The following is a 7,746-nucleotide window of genomic DNA, read 5'->3' as shown; positions in this document are numbered from 1 at the left end:
ATAAATTTATATCTGCGTGGTAAAGAGGGGTTGATTTTAGACGTCAATAGTTAGGGCCAAAAAATTGGAGTGTGTATTTTCGAGAAGCACAAAAATCAGAGACTGCATTGATACTGGAATTTACTTAAAAATATTCATTTTTACAATCTTATATCTAAGTGGTGGTTTTAAGGGTTAAGGTTATGGTAGGCGTTAAGGGTTCGAGGATAAAATCGAAAAGGGTGTTTTTAAAGAGCGCAAAAATTAGAGACTTCATTAACACTGGAAAATTCTTAAGAAGATTATTTTTTTACAATTTCATATCTACGTTGTAGAAAGGGGTTGATTTTAGACGTTAAGGGTTGAACCAAAAAAATTGGAGAGGCTATTTTCGAGGATCCCAACAATCAGAGACTCCATTTACACTAGAAAATTCTAAAAAAGATTATTTGTCGACAAAGTTATATTTACTTGGTGGAGAGGGGTTGATTTTAGACGTAAACGGTCGGGGTTAAAAAATTGTAGTCGGTATTTTCAAGGAGCCCAAAAATCAAATACTCCATTGAGACTGGAAAATTCTCAAAAGAATGATTTTTTTACAATTGCATATCTACGTGGTAGAGAGGGGTTGATTTTAGACGTTAAGGGTTAGAACCAAAAAATCGGAAAGGGTATTTTTGATGAGCCTAAAATTCAGAGACTTCATTGACACTGAAAAATTCTAAAAAAGATTATTTTCTGACAAAGTTATACCTACGTGGTAGAGTTGGTAGAACTTGAATTTGTCCATAATTTTTTTAAAATTTTATACTGTTACTAGAGTCTTTGATCTTTTGCTCCTCAAAAATACCCTTTCAGATTTTTTGGTTCGAAACCTTAACGTCTAAAATCAACCCCTCTCTACGACGTAGATATGCAACTGTAAAAAAATAATCCTTTTGAAAATTTTCAAGTGTCAATGGAGTATCTGATTTTTGGGCTCCTTGGAAATACCGACTACAATTTTTTGGCCGCGACCCTTTACATCTAAAATCAACCCCTCTCCACCACGTAGATACAACTTTGTCGAAAAATAATCTTTCTTAGAATCTTTTAGTGTCAATGGTGTCTAAATTTCAGGCTCCTCAAAAATACTGTTTCAAATTTTTTGCTCCAACCCTTAAAGTCTTAAATCAACCCCTCTCTACCACGTAGATATGCAATTGTAAAAAAATAATCGTTTTGAGAATTTTCCCGTGTAAATGGAGTCTTTGATTTTTGGGCTCCTCGAAAATACCCTCTCCAATTTTTTGACTCCAACCCTTAATTAATTTTCTTTGAATTCTAAATTAATCAACCCATAATCGAGAGAAGTTGTTGAAAATGCAACTATTTGCTTAAGGACTATTCTGATTTATTATTATAATTTTTTTGTGGAAAATTCTTAAACAGTTTAATTTTCGAGGCCACAAGCTTTAGAAGTGAACCTTGAATTTCGAACAAATTATTTTTTACTCTTCTGATAGCCTCTTGACTTCTCAAATGATCAATACGAAAAATGACGAATTTCTTAATATTTATGAGGATAAGAAAACTTTGAATTTTCAACGATCGACTTTTGAAGATTCTATAATCTTTGAGACTTCGAATTATATTTTATTATATTTTATAGTCTGATATCGAAAAACTGTTATAATTTTAAATATCTGATTTTAAATATTAATTCCACTTGTAATCCAGTTAATTTAAAGTAAGTTAGGTAATTCAAGTAATAAACATTGAATCCAGAGTTATCCAAGTAAATCAAAGTCATTTCCGTAGGTACTCCAAATAGACCTCTCGGTTATAAATTTAGCTGCTTGTGAAAGATTTACCTATTTTGTAGAAAATTTAACTATATTATCGTAAATTAGTTTTTTTGTTGTTTTTTTTGGCTGGAAACTAATTGTTCTAACTGAAAATTTAACTATTTGGTTGAAAATTCCTTTATTGCGTCAAATATTTTTTGTTGTTTTTCTTTGTAGTATATTCTTCTTTTAACATGAACCTTAATTTGCTACATTATTCTATTTTGTGCCAAATTTTATTTTACTGTGGAAAATTTGTTCTTCTTACATGAAAATTAATTTGTGAAACAAAAAAATTGTACTGTTTTTTTTTTAAATTTTCAATTGAACTTTTTCTGATAAAAATATTCATTAATTTGGTTAGAAATTCACGTAGTTTCTTCTAAGATTATTTTTTTTGTAGAAAATTAATATTCTTGGCTAACAATAATTTTTTTTTTTAATTTAACTTTTTGGTTGAAACTCAACTTAGTTGTTATAAATTAAACAGTTTTTCTAAAAAGTACCCTTTTCTGTTGAAAAATCAACTACTTTGTCGAACATTCGTATTTTTGATTGAGGATTGTCTGTTTTTGTTAAAACCAACTGCTTTTTTATTAAAAACTGAATATTTTTCAGTTTAACTATCCATTATAACATTTTTTGCAAGAATTAATTTTTTTTTTGTAAAAAATTAATATTTGTTTACAGAATTTGTTAACTTTGTTGACGTTTTATTTTCTTGGCTTAAGGTTTATCATTTTAGTTGAAAAATGATCTAATTGTTTAAAAATTGATCTACTGTAAATCTCGAATTAGTAATTCTGAATTGAGTGTTTCCGAGAATCTTAGTCGCTTGGCGGGGATGGATGAGAGGTGTTGCCGGGGATGTGCGGTGTTCACTCAGCCGTGAGAAGAAACACTAAATCCATATTTGACTGTATTTTATTAAAAAAGCGTTGCTTTTTGGTTGAGAATTAATCTTTCAACTTAAAATTGAATAGATACATTTTTCATTGTAATTTTTTATTGCGAATACAACTATTCGGTTGAGATTTTTTTCTTCTATTGAGGATTCAACAATTTGGTCAAAAATAAGTCTTTTTCGAATTTAACTGATTTTGATAAAAAATTATAACCTTTTCTGTTTGAAATATAAGATGGGTTCGGATACATTTTTTTTTAAAACTCAGGAATTATATCAATATTCAAAAAATTTGATATTGGACACGTAAAAATGCATCACTTTGGTTGAAAATTTAACTTTTTTGCGGGGGATGTGGATTGTTCACTCAGGCGTGACAAAATAGAAAGAGAAACAAAAGAGAAAAATTGTTCCGAGACTCTGTATTTGCAGCTACCTCAAAACCGACAATAAATCCAGAGTAGACTAAACTTCGGTGAAAATTAAACTATTTCATTAAAAGTTGACATGTTTTGTTAAGAATCTAACAAGGAAAAATAATCCTTTTAGGTTAAAAAGTCGCATGAGACTACAGTTTATGTAATCCAGAGTAATCATAAGCAATTCGAAGTAAGCTCAGTGTTTGATTACTGAATTTTAGAAAGGTTGAACTTATGTTCGTGCATGCCTGCAATGAGACTAGTTTACACTGAAAATTGGTCAGGGTTCCGAAATATAATTAACTCAGTTTTTCAAATAATTAATTCGCATATATTTCAAAGAACCCGGCACAAAACTATTTGCAGGACAATAAATGTGCGTAACTTCAAACTGGGTTCGTCTGCTCTATGTTAATAAGGTAATCAATTGGTGCTTTTCAAAATGAGAGAAATTTTGTAAATAAATAAAAGAATGATCAAAGCCTGATAGTAAGAGGTATATAATTTTCAAGATTGATATTATCTACTATTAATCTGTATTGCTTCGGCGGCAACCCCTGCACGCCAAGGCCCTTGATAGCGAAAATTGCACCACCTTCATCATACCTTTGACGTTGTCCATGTTCATTTACGTGACCATTCCACATTGTTGATACGAATAAAGTATCAAATTTAGGACCCCCAAAAGTGCATGCGTTGACTCTTTGTGCAGGTATGGGAATAAATTGTAATATTTCGTTAGTGAATATATTAACTTGAATCACCTGAGAAACATAAAACAAAATTATTGTTATTTAAAGCTTCATTTCGCGAAATATTTTCAAAAAGAGTAAAAAATCCTTACTCCGCCACCTTCATAAAGAGGAATCCAGAGATTACCATCCGTATCTACTGCCAGACGACGCGGATATCCTGTCCAACCTGGTTTTGGCCATCGAAAGGCGACCCCTGCGTACGCTAAAAACATACATCAAATTCCATGTGAAATTATCAAAACTTATATTTTAACTACATATATTTATTAATAAGCTGCAGGATACCTCAGGAACAAATTCATTTCTATTTCCATAGCGACCATCGCAGAGTTTCTTATTTCCGAAAAGAGAAAGTATTTTCAATATTGTGGCCGACGGAAATTTACAGCTCGAGACGTCCTAACGGTTGGATGCCAACGCACGCGACACGACTTGACGGTACTTAGCCAAAGATTAAAACAATAAAAAACTAACCGAGAAGTTAGCGCTAGAAAGTCTTGCTAACGTAATTGAGCAAGATGAGACTAGAAGTTGGCCAAAACTAAAATGTGCGCACTCGCTTTTTCAAATCATGAAAGTTCTATCTCGGGCGAGCAAAGCATGAAGGTTGTCACTTCTTGCGTTTAGATTATAAGCGAGAAGTAGCACCTTCATGCTTTGCTCGCCCGAGATAGCACTTTAATGTTTTGATGGAGCGAGCGAGCATCTTTTAGTTTTGGCCAACTTCTAGCTTCATCTTGTTTAATTCCGCCATCTAAAACTTATTAGTGCTTACTTCTTGGTTAGCTTTTTATTGTTTACATTTTTGGTTAAGTATCATCTAATCGATCGTGTGCGTTGGCATCCTATCATTAGAACGCCTCGAGCTGGTTTCTTAACATTTCGATGGGCTCTGTGTAGATTGGGGGGATCATCTACAATTTAAAGGGGAAGGGGAGATCCACCCGAGAAGCGAGAGTCAGTGCTGGTAGAGAATTGAAGGTAAAACGTGATCTAGACCGAGTGTGCTGATTAAGATCTGTCTCCGTTGAGGCAGGTTCATTTGCATAAGAGGATGTTAGGATCGAAGGTCCACGTCGAGATTTGTCTTTATCAAGGAATCTTCCAGGAACCTTGTTTGAAGTAGAAGTGAAGGTTTGTTCGTTAGGAGCCCGTCCACTCAGAGGTCAGGTTGTTTCCATTTTAAGATATGTCTACGTTAAGGTCTGTCCATGGTCTAAGCTTCCGGAGTCTATATCTGTTCTAATCACTACAAAATATTTTAAAATATTCTTTTTCTTCTTTATTTTCTCGAAGGTGGTTCAGCCCTCGCAAATTTATTAGTTATAAAAAGATTTAATAAAGAAATAATAGGTTGCATAAATTCTTCCGTTAAATTTTACCAAGCCGATTGAGAGGAATAGGATATGCACTTTGTTCCTGTCAGGGTGATGTTTAGTGGAAGGAAAAATCGCGTATTCATAGGAATAAAAATTCTTATTTCTTCTGAATTCAAACGCTTATTACCATTTTCGTCTTTCCGTTCGAATGTCTTACATTCGACCATTAGTTGACAGACAGAAGTCTGGACTGTCATCCTCATTTGACAGGATTTCTTCAGTTTACATGATGATATCATTAGCTTCAACATTATGAACATTTTCATCCGCAAAGACATCATTACAAAACTGATTAATGTCATTAAAGTTTGAGGTTGGTATTTATTTAAGTTTACTGAGATCTTTCCTACATGAAGCACACATTTTTAGTTCTTTAGATAGTGTAGGAAATTGCGATCGTAAGTATAATTATTTTTCGTTAGAGCAATACAGTGAAGGTGTGCCATGTTGTGTTACAACTGAAAATATAACTATTTCGTTAAAAATTCATCCCTTTTCGATAGAAAATTGATCTTCTTGTTTGAAATATCTTTTCATTGCTTGAAAATTTAAGTATTTCGTTAGAAATTTAATTATTTTGATGAGAATTCATTTTTCCTATTTTAAATTAATATTTTTAACTGCAACTGTTTGGTGGAAACACAATTGGCTGTGGTTGAATTATCAATTATTGGGGTGAAAACCCGTTTTTGAAATTTAATATTAATGTTTTAATCTAAAAACTTCACTACTCGTTTCAAGTTCAAAATTTATTTTTTCGAGATTAAACTTCAAATATTTGGCTGAAAATTCATTTCATTTGTAGAAAGTTCGTCTTTTTGTAGCAAACTAATCTTCTTGGTTGCAAATGTACCTTGTTATTTGAAAAATGATAACTTTAGTTGAAAATTAATCTATTTTATTCTAATTTAACCACTTGACTAAAAATTTAGGTATTTATTGAAAATTTATGTTCTTTATTAAAAATTATTTTTTTTATGGGAAATTTAACAAACTCCATTTTTCTTTGTTAAAGTTTTAACTGTTCGTTTTTGAATGAATATTTTATAATAAAAATGTAGCCCACTGGGAATGATTTGAACCGGTTACGAGGATGAAGCTGTTCGGAGGTTGCTCTGCGGAAAGTTGCGATCGGTTATCAGAAATCCAGCCCCTTCAAGCCTTGATAAGGAAGTGCGTTCTGGCTACAGAGATCTGAATTTGCAGTGCTCCGTGCGAGTCCTGTCCGACCGTGCATTCCGGGACCGGTAAAATAAAGGCTGAGCTCCAGGGAACTGGGGTAAGACTTCGGTTCGAGGGTATACCCGTTGTCAGTTTTTTCGGCTCGTCCCTTCACGCATGAAGCGCTGAATCCAAAATTTATGGCGAACTTAAAAACTGAAGATCAAAGGAAGAAACACTGAATTTTCATGGACACGGGCAATGAATACAATAAGGTGGCAAGCAAGGAGTTAACGGATGCAAGTGTTTTGCTTGAGATCAAGCAAAGTCGAAAACTGACTATGAGGCACTTTCTGAACGAAATCGCAAATGTCGTGGATAGAATAATTGAGCATGCCAAGACACGGAGGAACCTCGATGTATCGATAAGAGAGGGATTGGAAAAGGTTTGTATGATTCTGCCAACCATCAAGGATTTCCTGAATGAATCCAGCCCGGATTTACCACAACAAGGCAGTATAACAAAGAAGCAGGATAGGATACCGGCGAAACAACAGGGCAAATAGAGGACAGTTGAGTGCACGACTAGTTCTAGAGAAGGCTCGGCTCCGTGGTCAACAATAAAGATCCAACTTGCTGAAGAAGCTAATAAATGGACGGAAGGAATGAGACCAAAACGAAGGAACCGGCTAACATCTACTGGCAAAGTCGCTTCGTGATCAGAGGGTATACAGGATTCAGCCCGACCCACTAAATCATCAGGGAGAAAAAAGGTGAGTGCTCGCCCGGAAGCAGTTCTAATTAAGTCTGCGACTGGGAAATGACGAACAGGAACGATATCTTATCCCTAGAGTCAGCTTGGAAATGAAGGACTTGGACTCAACAACCGACGAAAAAGAAGTTAGGGATGGCCTACATGAACTTCCTGGTCCCGGAAACAGTGGAGAACTTAAAATTAACCAGTCCAATCCAAGTTGAAGGAGTACCCAAATGGCTTTCATCAAATGCAATGAAACCATCGCTAAGAAACTGAAAGAGGCAGGAAACATTTGAATTGGGTGGGTTAGATGTCGAGTAAGACGCAGACAGTGGTTACGTGTCGCAGCCGTTGTCATGGCTTTGGCCATATAGCGGTTTTTTTGCAAGGAGATCCTTGTTCCTCTAGGTGCTCGGTGTGAAAAAGTACTGCGGTATTCAACACTAATGGCGGCCATTATCCAGGCAAACCTGGGAACAACCAGACTTGTCTCTGAGCTGCCGACTCAGATAGCAGGCAGAGCAAAAGGCCGACCTTATTATTACCTCGGAGCAGTATTGCGGTAT

At 34.5% G+C, this 7,746-nt stretch overlaps 1 long non-coding RNA gene across 1 annotated transcript; it reads right to left on the bottom strand.

The window, feature by feature from the left end:
- Positions 1-3,533: 3,533 nt before the first annotated feature.
- Positions 3,534-4,300, bottom strand: LOC117177471. Its single transcript, XR_004467699.1, has 3 exons — positions 4,169-4,300; positions 3,973-4,085; positions 3,534-3,892 (listed from the first exon to the last, which is right to left on the bottom strand). It is a non-coding gene; the product is annotated as an uncharacterized LOC117177471 (long non-coding RNA).
- Positions 4,301-7,746: the final 3,446 nt, after the last annotated feature.

This window comes from Belonocnema kinseyi, chromosome 7 (assembly GCF_010883055.1).
Source record: "Belonocnema kinseyi isolate 2016_QV_RU_SX_M_011 chromosome 7, B_treatae_v1, whole genome shotgun sequence".
Lineage (NCBI taxonomy): Eukaryota > Metazoa > Arthropoda > Insecta > Hymenoptera > Cynipidae > Belonocnema > Belonocnema kinseyi.
Note: the sequence above shows the minus strand (reverse complement) of the source record. Positions and strands in the feature narration are given on the sequence as shown.